The sequence below is a fragment of the Rhinopithecus bieti genome, unplaced genomic scaffold (genome assembly GCF_001698545.2).
Source record: "Rhinopithecus bieti isolate Rb0 unplaced genomic scaffold, ASM169854v2 scaffold_12512, whole genome shotgun sequence".
NCBI lineage: Eukaryota > Metazoa > Chordata > Mammalia > Primates > Cercopithecidae > Rhinopithecus > Rhinopithecus bieti.
The window spans coordinates 532681-545167 of NW_016807354.1; the positions used below are offsets into that span (position 1 = coordinate 532681).

Genomic DNA, 12487 nt, shown 5'->3' on the forward strand with positions numbered 1-12487 from the left:
GCCTTGACATATGGCAGTAAAACACGAATTACAAATTGGATTTGCACATAAATGTCAGAAAACTTCCCTGATTTTCATTGGAAATGTATTCCATTTGGAGGATCTGTTACATTTCCATAGGAAGTTAATAACTTGATCAAAGTCCTGAAATAAGGTTTGCTGCATTTATTTAGTCTCCTTTTACACAATGGCTTTTCCAAATCTGTGTGTGCTACTTTTGCCCTACAATGTGAAAAGGAGACCATTAACTGCAGGATACCATTTGCTATGTAGATTTTCGGGTCTTGTTTGCACTTGATATTTGAATTAATATATCCCAATTCTCCCTCCAATTTACTTGTATGTTTATTGTAGTTGGTTAAAAGAAAAAAAAAACTGCAGGTAAGTCAGGTAATAAACTGTGAGTTAGCAGGCCATTTATCTTCTGTAATAAATAGGCGTCAGAAAATCGCACAGAAAATCGGGCTATATTATTCAATAAGGCATTCAGTCATGAATCAACATGTTACTTCTTCCACACCATTCTGCAGGCCTCAATGAAGTAACAAAATGTTTTCCTCTAATAAAAGTAGTATATTCCTTTTTTAAAAGTCCTTTTCTCACAAGAACACATAGAAAAGGATATATTTAAATACATCAAAAACACCAATTAGGATGATTTTCTCTAGCAGTACTCAATAGGAGATGAAAGGAAAGGAGAGAAAAGGTACTGTGGAAAGATAGATCAAAAGGAGGGAAAGATGATTTTACATTGGCTCAGAATGCATCCCAGTAAGTTCATAAGTTACTACAATCTCTGCCCCCTTACTTTTAGTCAATGACCACTTCAAAAAATAAAAAATAAAAACAGTCAACTCTTGACAGAAACTCACCTCTTCTTACATCTACCTACAAATACCTATATTTTTGTCAATTCATACTCTATTTTCTCTTACCTCACAGACACTGGTACTTTCTCCACTTTCCAAAGGAGAACACCTCTCCCCAAGGTCTCTATCTTTTCTTTTGCCTCCCTGATTGTGCTTTGTCAATAATTCAGTTACAATTTCTGCATCTAGGATGCCTTCAACTTCTCAATCTATAAACACATTCAAGCTTCCCCACCATCTTAAATGTATCTTTTCCTACTTTTTGTCATTCCCACAATCTACTTTGTTTAACTGCCAATATCCTTAAGTCATTTGTATTTACTGTTCCCACATTCTATTTGATTTTTCTACTTATTATAATACGGCTTCCATCACCACCAACTCCAATCAAGTTGATCTCATTTAAGCCACCAGTGTCCTTCTAACCACACCCAAAGGGCTTCTTCAATTGTATCAAGATCATTTTCCTGTAGCATTCGACACCATTTCTCTTCTGAAAACTCTTTCTTCTTGGTTTTCTCAACACAACTCTTTCCTTATCTCCCTTCTACTCCTTGTCTTTTCTTCTTCAGTGTCTTCATGTTAATTATCTATTACTGTGTAACAAATTATCCTAAGACTTAGTGGCTTGACACAAAAAGAATCAAATACCTAGGAATACAGCTAACCAGAGAGGTAAAAGGTCTGTACAATAAAAATTATAAAACACTGCTCAAAGAAATCAGATGTGATACAAATATATGGGAAAACATTCCACACTCATGGATAGGAAGAATCACTATCATCAAAATGGCCATACTGCACAAGCCAATATATAGATTCAATGCTATTCCTATTAAACTACCAATGACATTCATCATGGAACTAGAAAAAAACTATTTTAAAATTCATATGGAATCAAAAAAGGACCAAAATAGCCAAGGCAATCCTAAGCAAAAAGAACAAAGCTGGAAGCATCGTGTTATCCAATTTCAAACTATACTACAAGGCTACAGTAACCAAAACAGCATGGTACTTGTACAAAAACAGACACACAGACCAATGGAATAGAATGGAGAGCCCAGAAAAAAGGGTGCCTGCCTACAACCATCTGATCTTCAACAAAGCTGATAAAAACAAGCAATGGGGAAAGGATTTCCTCTTTAATAAATGGTGCTGGGATAGCTGGCTAGCTATATGCAGAAGATCAAAACTGGACCACTTCCTTACACCATATATAAAAATTAACTCATGATGGATTAAAGACTTAAATGCAAAACCCAAAACTATAAAAACCCTAGGAGACAACAGCATTAGTCTGTTCTCATGCTGCTAATAAAGGCAGTTTATAAAGGAAGTTTATAAAGGAAAGAAGTTTAACTGACCCTCAGTTCCACATGGCTGGGGAGGACTCACAATTATGGTAGAAGGTGAATGGGGAGCAAAGTCACATTTTACATGGCAGCAGGCAAGACACCTTGTGCAGGGGAACTCCCCTTTGTAAAACCATCACGTGAGACTTACTCACTACCATGAGAACAGTATGGGCGAAACCATCCCCATGATTCAATTATCTCCATTTGGCCCCGCCCTTGACATGTGGCTATTATTTTAATTCAAGGTGAGATTTGGGTGGGGACACAGCTGAACCATATCAACAACCTAGGCAATACTGCTCTGGACATAGGACCTGCAAAGATTTCATGACAAAGACATCAAAAGCAATTGCAACAAAAGCAAAAATTGACAAATGGGATCCAACTAAACTTAAGAGCTTCTTCACAGCAAAATAAACTATACACAGAGTAAACAGAGAACCTACAGAATGGGTGAAAATATTTATAAACTATGCATTTGACATAAGTCTAATATTCAGCATCTATAAGGAACTTAAAACAAATTTACAAGCAAAAACAACTACATTAAAAAATGGACAAAGGACATGAGCAGACACTTTTGAAAATAAGACATCCATGTGGCAAACAAGCATATGAACAAAGCTCAACATCACTGATCATTAGAGAAGTGCAAATCAAACGCACAATGAGGTACCATCTCACACCAGTCAGAAGGGCTTTTATTAAAAAGTCAGAAAAAAATGCTGGTGAGGTTGCAGAGAAAAGGAAATGTGTATACACTGTTGGTGGGAGTGTAAATTAGTTCCATTGTGGAAAGCAGTGTGATGATTCCTCAAAGAGCTAAAAGCAGAACTATCATTCAACCCAGCAATCCCATTACTGGGTATATACCCAAAGGAATATAAATTGTTCTACCACAAAGACACATGCACGTGAATGTTCACTGAAGCACTGTTCACAACAGCAAAGACGAGGAATCAACCTAAAAGCCCATCAGCAGCAGACAGTATAAAGACCTTGTGGTATATACACACCATAGAATACTATGGAGACATAAAAAAGAACAAGATCATGTCCTTTACAGGAACATGGATGGAGCTGGAGGCCATTATGTTTAGCAAACTAACGTAGGAACAGTAAACCAGATACCACATGTTTTCACTTATAAGTGGGAGCTAAATAATGAGAACCAATAGAAATAGAGGGGAACAACAGACACTGGGCCTACTTGAGATTGGAGGGTAGGAGGAGGGAGAGAATCCAGAAAAGTAACTATCAGATACTATGCTTAGTACCTGGATGACAAAAATCTATACATCAAACCCTCATGACACGAGTTTACCTGTATAACAAACCTGCCCATGTACCGCTGAACCTAAATAAAAGTTAAAATAATTTAACAGGGCTAGGTGCCATGGTTCATGCCTGCAATCTCAGCACTTTGGGAAGCCGAGGTGGGTGGATTACCTGAGGTCAAAAGTTCAAGAACAGCTTGGCCAACATGGCGAAACCCTGTCTCTACTAAAAATATAAAAATTAGCTGGGCTTGGTGGCTCAAGCCTTTAATCCCAGCTACTCAGGAGGCTGAGGCAGGAGAACCGCTTGAACATGGGAGGTGGAGGTTGCAGTGAATGGAGATTGCGCCACTGCACTCCAGCCTGGGCAACAAGCACAAAACTCCATCTCAAAAAATAATAGTAATAATAACAATTAAATAGACAATAACTTAGTAGCTTGAAACAGCAAACATTAATTACCTCAAAGTTTCTGTTGGTCAGGAATTTAGAAATGTCTTGGGGGAAAGGGAAAACACCCTTCTGGCTTAGAGTCTCTCATGAGGTTACAGTCAGATAATGTCTGGGGCTACAATAATCTAAAGCCTTGAGTGGGGCTAGAGGATTCATTTCCACAATGGTTCACCCACGTGGCTGTTGGTAAAGGTCTTAGTCTGTCGCTAGCTTTTTATAGATGTCTCAGTTCCTCACTGGCTATTAGAAAGAAGCCTTGGCTCCTCACCACATGGATCTCTTCACAGGCTGCTTGAGTATACTCACAACATGACAAATAGATTTCACCAGATTGAACAGTGAGGGAGAGGGAGACAGAGAGAGTGAGTGAGAGACAGAGAAAGCTACAGTACTTTTTATGCCATAGAAATTATACACTGTTACTTCTGCTTTAATGGTATTTATTGGGAGTAAGCCATTAAATCCAGCCCAACACTAAAAAGGAGGAGAATTAAGCTCCACCTATTAAGAGTATCAATTAATTTATGAACATATTTTATACTACCACAAACTTCTACATTTTATTTCCTGAATGTTGCTGCTACTTAAGGGTCTTAACCTCTGTCCTCTTATCATCTTATTCACCCTCCCTGGGTGTTCTCAACTATTCCCATTGTTTCAATTGTCATCTATATTATAGATGAATCTAAAATCAGTTTCTAGCCTCGATCCCTTTCCCAAACCCATATTTGTATTTTCAACTGCTTATCCTACATCTTCACGTAGAAAGCCAGTACAACCTGTCCAAAACTAAACTTCTGTTTTTCTTCCCCTTTGCTCCAATTTGGCTCTTTATATCTTCAACCCAATTACCCACGTTAGAAAACATGAATCATCTTCAATTCCTACTTCTCCTTCTTACCTCTCATATCCCTTGATATGGATTTATCCCTACTGTTTATGACTTCTAAATAACTCTCAATTTATTTTCTTCTCATTATCATTACCATCTTCGTACAGGCTGTCATCATTCCTCTCCAACTCTACTGCAGTAGCCTAATAATTGATTTTCCTGTCTCGGCTCTCCCCATTCTAATTTACTTTTTGTCAGATTTCTATTGGCTAAAATATAGATCTGAGATCATATATCTCTATAAAAACCTTGAATGGCCCACCAGTAACCAGTTTAAAGAGTCCAAGCTCTTTAAAATGATATATAAGGCCCTTTAAAATCTGATCCTAATATGTTTTAGCTTCATCTTGTCAAATGTCTCAACAAATTTTCACTAAATCATTGTCATTCCCTGAAAATGCCATGTACTTTCACACATTTGCACATGCTATTTCCTCTGCCTACAATACCCACTACTCTCTGCTCTACTAGGGAAACTCCTATTTCCAGAGTTCAAACAGCACCTCTTTCACGAAGCTCTCTCTGACTTCCCTTGGTGGGAAGTCATTTCATCCACTATGGTTCCACATTATCTTGCATATACTGATGGCATATCTTTGTTAACCTATACGTCGTGAATGATTCTAGGACTGATTCAGTTTCAAACATTTTGTCCTTTTGTCTTTGTATGAACATGAATAAATGTTTCAGACTATTTTCCATTATTTAATTCAGAAAATATAATTGCTAGTGACAACTGCTGGCCCCCTCCAGGACTTACAGAATAATCTGTTGCCGGAGAAGACCTGTCTCACAGAATTTTTGAAATCTTTTCTCATTTTGTGTTGTTAATCTGCATCATTGAAGAAGGCAAAGTGCTATTTCGAGTCCACAGCACAAGTAAATATATTAGGAACGTTTGCCTTTCCATATTGCGCACTTCGTATTCCCCACTATTACAAACCCACATTCCATGATAAGCAGCTGAGGTATCATCAGGTGAACTCAAAGAAAAGGTGCCTACAAATGTATGCATACACCTAGTTAAAGACATTTATCCTTATAAGTGCCATCTATTAATTTTGTTCCTTTATTGTATAATCTTAGACTTAGGGACAAACAGCACATCACCATTATTATTGGAAAAATCCCCAGAAGTATCAGAGTGATCATTACCTCTTGGCACAGAAGCTTTTGTTAAATGCATATTCAAAATATAAGATAAATACCAAAACTATATACACTCTTATAGCACAAATGGGGCAAGAACTCTCAGTCAGCTCTAGTTCTCAGCCATCTTCTTTTTTTTTTTTTCTTTTCGGAGACCGAGTCTCGCTCCTTGTCCAGGCTGGAGTGCAGTGGCGCAATCTCTGCTCACTGCAACCTCCCGCTCCTAGCTAGCTCAAGCTATTCTCGTGCCTCAGTCTTCCAAGTAGCTGGGATTACAGGCATGTGTCGCCAGGCCTGGCTAATTTTTGTGGTTTTAGTAGAGACGGGGTATCGCCATGTTGCCCAAACTAGTCTCCAACTCCTGGGCTCAAGTGATTCACATTCGGCCCCCCAAAGTGCTGAGATTACAGGCGCGAGCCGCTGCGCCCCGGCAGCCATCACTCATTTTTAAAAGCACATTTATTGAGCTCTAAGAGACAGGTTGCATTAGGCACCTGATAAGAGCCAAGGTTCCTGCTCCCATGAAGCTTATATTCTGGGACAAGAGACACCCAAGTAAGAAATGAAGACATAAAAACACAAAGTAATTACAAATTAAGATAAATCTACAATTAAAGGAGTGAAACACGTGATGACATAGATATTAACTAGGGTCAGAGGGTAGAAGTTGTTTAGATGTAATGGTCAGGGATAACTGTTTAGAAGAATTGCCACTTGAGCTGATATCTGTAGGATGAAAATGAGCCAGCCACATGGAGACCTGTAGGAAGAATATACCCAAAAAGGGAACAATGGCAACAATACCTTAAATACAATGTCATAATTACAAAAAAGACCCCTCAAAAATGCGTTATCAGCAGATGACAGTATCCATATATATAAGAAAAGAAATATAGGTCAATAGAATTTGAAATATACACTTGTTTGAGATAGCCATGTCTTAAATTGGATGTCCAGTATGATTCATCCTAATTTGGAATAAGTAAGTAGCCATATTTTTTAAGCCAACTCAAGGCAAAATTACCAGGCCCTGTTGATACTCTACTACCCGAAAGTTTCTTCTCCCTAGGGTCCCTGCCACAGTTGCCTCTTTTCACTTTCCTCCCTAAACTTATTTTTCTGTATTTACCTTTTAAACATTGTTCCTCACGTTTTTATTCTTTTTTGACTCTCTACAATCTTTCTCAAAGTGATCCATTCCCATTGGCCCCCATGTTCTAAACTCTTCTGAGTTTACAAGTCAAATATATACCATTGGATTTTGCCACATAAATGACCCACGAGGACCATAAATTCAGCAGAGCCAAAACTAGATATGTTATTTCTTGCCCTGGCCACACATTCCAATCATGGCCTATGTAACCTCCCTGGCACCCACATTGATCACTTGCCCATGCTTGCCACCTGGATCCTCTTCTACTTTCTGACTTCTTCCCCTCAGCTCCCACATTCAGTCACCCAATCTCTTGATTTTATATTCTCCATATATACTGGAGTAAGTTCATTTAGAAATTAATGTATCAATGCTGGATTATTTGTTTCTTTACACTATGACCTGAATTATATAGTAGTATCCACTAATTATGTGTTTACATGTCCCAAGTACTCTAATAAGTGACTTACATGCATTGTATCATTTCATCCTTCCAATAGCTCTATTAGCTAGGAACAGTATTATTCCTCATATATAAGAAGAGTAAAGCTTACAGGTGTCCAACAATTTGCTTAAAGTCACTCATATAAGCGGAAGGGAAGAAATTTAACCCACATATTTTGACTCTAAAACATGACCTTTTATACAGTGTGCCATAAAAAAAGAAATAGAAAATTAGCTTTCATAAGAAAAAATAAGAAACTAATTTGATAGTTCTTTTAGGAACAACTTTCCCACTTCAAAGGTTTTAAGGTTCAAGGATAAATGACACTAAATCCAGCTATAAGGTAAGATGGTATTCAATCCATTAAAACAGTAGTTCTGAAATGTTTTCAGGTAGCAAATAACTGGAACTTGCAGTGTTATATGGGAAAATTTAAAATATATTAATAAACTTAATTTCACCAAAAAGACTGTAACATAAGACCATATTTTACATAAATGTCCCCACATTATTTTGAATATACAAGTTTTTCAGTCACATGAAATATATGATCCATTACTATTTCTTTTTTTTTAAGCTGCTAGCTGAAAAACGCTAGCAATCTACTAATTTTTTAAGAATGATTATGAGGGAAAAAAGCTTAAAATTGAAAACATGCATATTTTCTGTTAACTAGAAATACATCATCATTCAATTTAGTTGATCATCTTAGTCCAACCTACTGAACTCTTTCATATGAGCATAATTTGAGAACCACTGAAATAAATATTTATTAAGCACCTATATTTAAGAAAATATGCAATATGTTATGGGAAAACAGAATAAAATATCATGTCTCAGTTTACAAACTTACTGAGAAGAAAAAAAATTCCTTACAGGGTTTTGATTTTGTCTTCTAAGACTATATAAATGTACGAAAAATGTTTATGCTTATTACAGGAAAATTAACTATTATAGCTATAGAATAATCAATGCAAATTAAAACCTATATATATGTATATGGGAGGTCTTCAAAGAAGTTACAAAATAGGGTGACACTATCAAATTCATATATTAGAAAATTTACTTTTGGAGTAATGCGTTGTGAAGAAATTATAATTGCTAGTGACAACTGCTGGCCCCCTCCAGGACTTCCAGAATAATCTGTTGCTGGAAAAGACCTGTCTCACAGAATTTTGTATGTATTACCATACATACTGGTATGTAACACTGGTAATACCATACATTGAAGAAATTAGATCAAGAGAAACAAGATGCACTTGCAATAGTCCAAGGAAAAATGGGGCCCTGAAATAGGATAGTGAAGTAGGAAGGAAATAATTTGAAAGAGGATCCTTAAGATGTAGAATCACTATGACTTGACTTGACTGGATTTGGAGGTTGAAAAAAGAATCAAAGATGATTCACCAAAGTTTCTAGTTATGATACCTAGATGGAAGGTAGATAGGTTTCTTTTTTTTGGGGGGGGGTCCATGCATTTGTGCTTGTCTCATACATAAGACTCATACTTTTCATAGTCTCATACATAAGACTCATACTTTTCATAGTCTCATACATAAGACTATGAAAAGTTCTAAGGCATATAAAATTAGCGAGGGAATATGAAGGTGGGGAATAGGAAAAGCTGGCCTAAAATGAGGAGTAAGAACTGAAATAACAGAAGATAAAAAGCAGATGTTATAGGCTGAGGAAGAGGTGGAATCCCTTATGCTGCATTTAGAAAGACATAAAAAGCCATTAGAAAACTATTACTAGGGAAATGACATGGTTGATTTAAATCATTGTTAATAATTTCAGTGTCAATGAGGCAAAAAATATTTGGAAATCATACATCTTGGTTTCTTGACAAATGCCATAATAACTATTATCATAATGGCACCAAGAAATATTTCAAATAGAAACAAGAATTCACCCACTTAAGTCACCCACTTAAGAAAATTTTGTGTCAGTGTAGGCTGGAGTGAAAGTTTACAGTATTGAAATTCAAACTGACAAGGTAAAAGACATTTTATATGCTTTACTGAAACATTGGCAAATCTTTTGTAATATCTTAATTCAGAGGGAAAAAAAGTATTAAAGGAGACTGACTACCTGTCAGAATTTTGAAGCATTCACTATTTAAATCAAAATACTTCCTAATATGTACTGCTTCAACCCATAAAACAGATCAACAATTTATATGGCAAAATTAGTCCTGTCCTTATGACAAAAATGTACTTAGATAAACTAGTAGTCTTGTCTCTGCCCACCACCCATAGCATAGTTTGGTCTGTTATCAATCAGAGTCTGTCTTAGTTTACTGGGGCTGCAATAACAAAGTACCACAGACCGGGTGGCTTAAAAAACAGAAATTTATTTTCTCATAGTTTTGGGGGCTAGTACTGTGAGATCAAGGTGTCAGCAGATTTGGTTTCTTCTGAGGCTTCTCTCTTGGCTTGCAGACATACCTTCTAGCTATGTCTTCAAATGTGTTCATGGAAATATTCCTCACAGAATCTATAGGAAGCTTGGAAAATCAGGGTTGGAAAACAAAAGAAGCAAGAAATAATAGCAAAGAATGAAGTAAGGACATGTATGGATCTTGCCACACTGGCCTGCCGCCACTGGGACTGGTAATACCGTACATGCATTCTAATGCCCTGAAAAATTCCTACACTTTGAGTCTTTCTCATTTTCTTGAGATTAAAAGCCCTAGGCATAGGGCTTCCTTCCTATACAGAAGGACATTAGAATGCTGGATAGCAAACAATAATTTCTATTCAGTACAAAATCTACTGCCTTAATCTATTACATCTGATACATTCCAATAGATGTAAAGTTATCCAGATGGCTATATCCAAGGCAGTAAATTAACAGCCTGTCTACCAAATCAAAGCAGTCAGGTTTGGCAGTTTTTCTTTTAGGTCTTTTATGGTGGGTATTTACCTCAGGTTTAACACTGTTCCCACAACTTCCTAATGTATTTCAATCATCCTGACGCTCAAGTTTATAACCCTGCTTTCTTGGGTATTTGAATTGTAACCCTTGGACTATGCCTTCTAAGCACTGTTTTGTGAAAGTTTCGTTTGAATTGTAAGGTCAATAAAAATAGCAGTAGAAAACATAAAATTCCCAGCACTGCTCCCATTTGCTATTTGAGACCAGGAAAAACCATTTACCTTATTTCAAAAACTAGTGAATTCAATGAGTTGGACTTTATTTCTAAAATGTATGAAGAAATAATGTATGAGGGAGAGTGCTATGAGAACATGTACTATATTCAGAAATGTATATTTTCCATTTGAGGCGAGAAAGGATCTTTGTTCTCTACCAGGGCCACACTTCAGAGGAAAAAAACGAAAGCAAAGGTCACAAGGAGGCAGAGGAAGCTATGAACCACCAAACTGGAGCCATTATCATAACATTATGAGATTCTTGATTCTTTGTAACTTCCCCGTATTTGTTACTTATAATTCATTCGCCTCATAATAATCAGTACAATTACTCAAAATCAAAGGCCCAAAGGGTATCTTTGGGCACTAAAAGTAGGAAGTTAAGACAACTACAATCCATATGCAAACAAAGTCTCAAAGGAGATGATCTCCAAATAATCAAATGGATTATAATACTAAGTAAAGAGGGAGCTGGCTGCATCCCTTCATCCTCTGACAAGAACCATGACAATTACAAAAAATAAAGATGAAAATATGTAAAAGAGGGGGGAACCCATTAACCTGCAATAGGCACCCAAATGAAAAAAATTGTGTCTACACACACCTATCATTCTCGACACAACTCTTTTTAGTAGCTATCCCATTTCTTCTACACACACACGCACACACACCATACTTGGGGTTCCTTGACATTATCTTATGTAGAAAATTACTAAGTAAATAATCAATTTGACTAAGTAGGGGGGCTTATCGTTTTCTCCCTATTCGAATTAATGAAAAAGACAAAGAACTTTTGTCTATAAAGATGATTCTTGGTTCCACAATGCTTCTTAACAGAAATAAACAATAATCATTTTTTAAAATAACAGCTAAGCATTGTACATTTAAAAAAATAGTATTTTGGTTTGTACAAGTATCAATGGGTCCCATCCATCATTCAAGTACCTTTTCAAACAGGATCTAAGTTTGTAATGTTAGGTAATAGGCATATAGGCTGAAGCCAGACTGCCAAGATTACAATTTCTGGCTCTGTCCTTAGTATAACTTTGGGTATCTTTCTTCCTTTCTCTGCTTCATCTATAAAACGAAAACAGTAACAATTCCCACCTAAGTGTCGTTGTGATAACTAAATGAAATAGTATGTGTAATGTGCCAAGCAATTTCTGGAGCTACCAAGTGGTTACTTTCACATTATAAAGGGATTTTTAGGAATCACCTAGGCACTCTCCTAAAGTCTCAAAATAACTTAATACACTACTTCTAAGGAGTTCAAGTGCCTCCTTATCTGGGACGCCATCTCAGATGCTCTTCAAATGAAAGTTAACTTTTTCCATTTTTTTCATAATCCTTCACAGGAATCTGAAGTACACTGCACTCACGGGCCATTCTGCTCCGCCTCTCCAAGGAACAAGAAGGTAACTGAGTAACGTGGTCACGGAGCAACCCCAAGTCCCTGCGGCTGCTCAGTAGTCACTCAGGATGGGGATGGTACAGGGGACCATTAACTGGGCCGGCAGGACAAGTTTCCAGGTGAGGCGACGACGGACAAGAGTCGCCCCCATGGTAAGCGAAAGTTGACTGAGAGGAAGCACAAACGCATGGACTCAACCAGCTCGCCCAGATTCATTCTCAGGCCTGTTGCCATCTGGAAAGGGCCTGTCGGATGCGCGACATCACGTGTGACGCGTAGTCATTTTCCCACGTCTCGTCCCTGCCCCCTCCTTGTCGGACTCGGTGGATGC

General features: G+C 37.2%; 1 long non-coding RNA gene across 2 annotated transcripts in view; it reads right to left on the bottom strand.

The window, feature by feature from the left end:
• Positions 1-12468, bottom strand: part of LOC108535416 (uncharacterized) — a 28502-nt gene extending 16034 nt beyond the window's left edge. For both annotated transcript variants that reach the window (XR_001887224.1, XR_001887223.1), the window contains exon 1: positions 12125-12468. This is a non-coding gene — a long non-coding RNA (uncharacterized LOC108535416). The remainder of the gene's footprint in view (positions 1-12124) is intronic.
• Between the last annotated feature and the right edge of the window lie 19 nt (positions 12469-12487).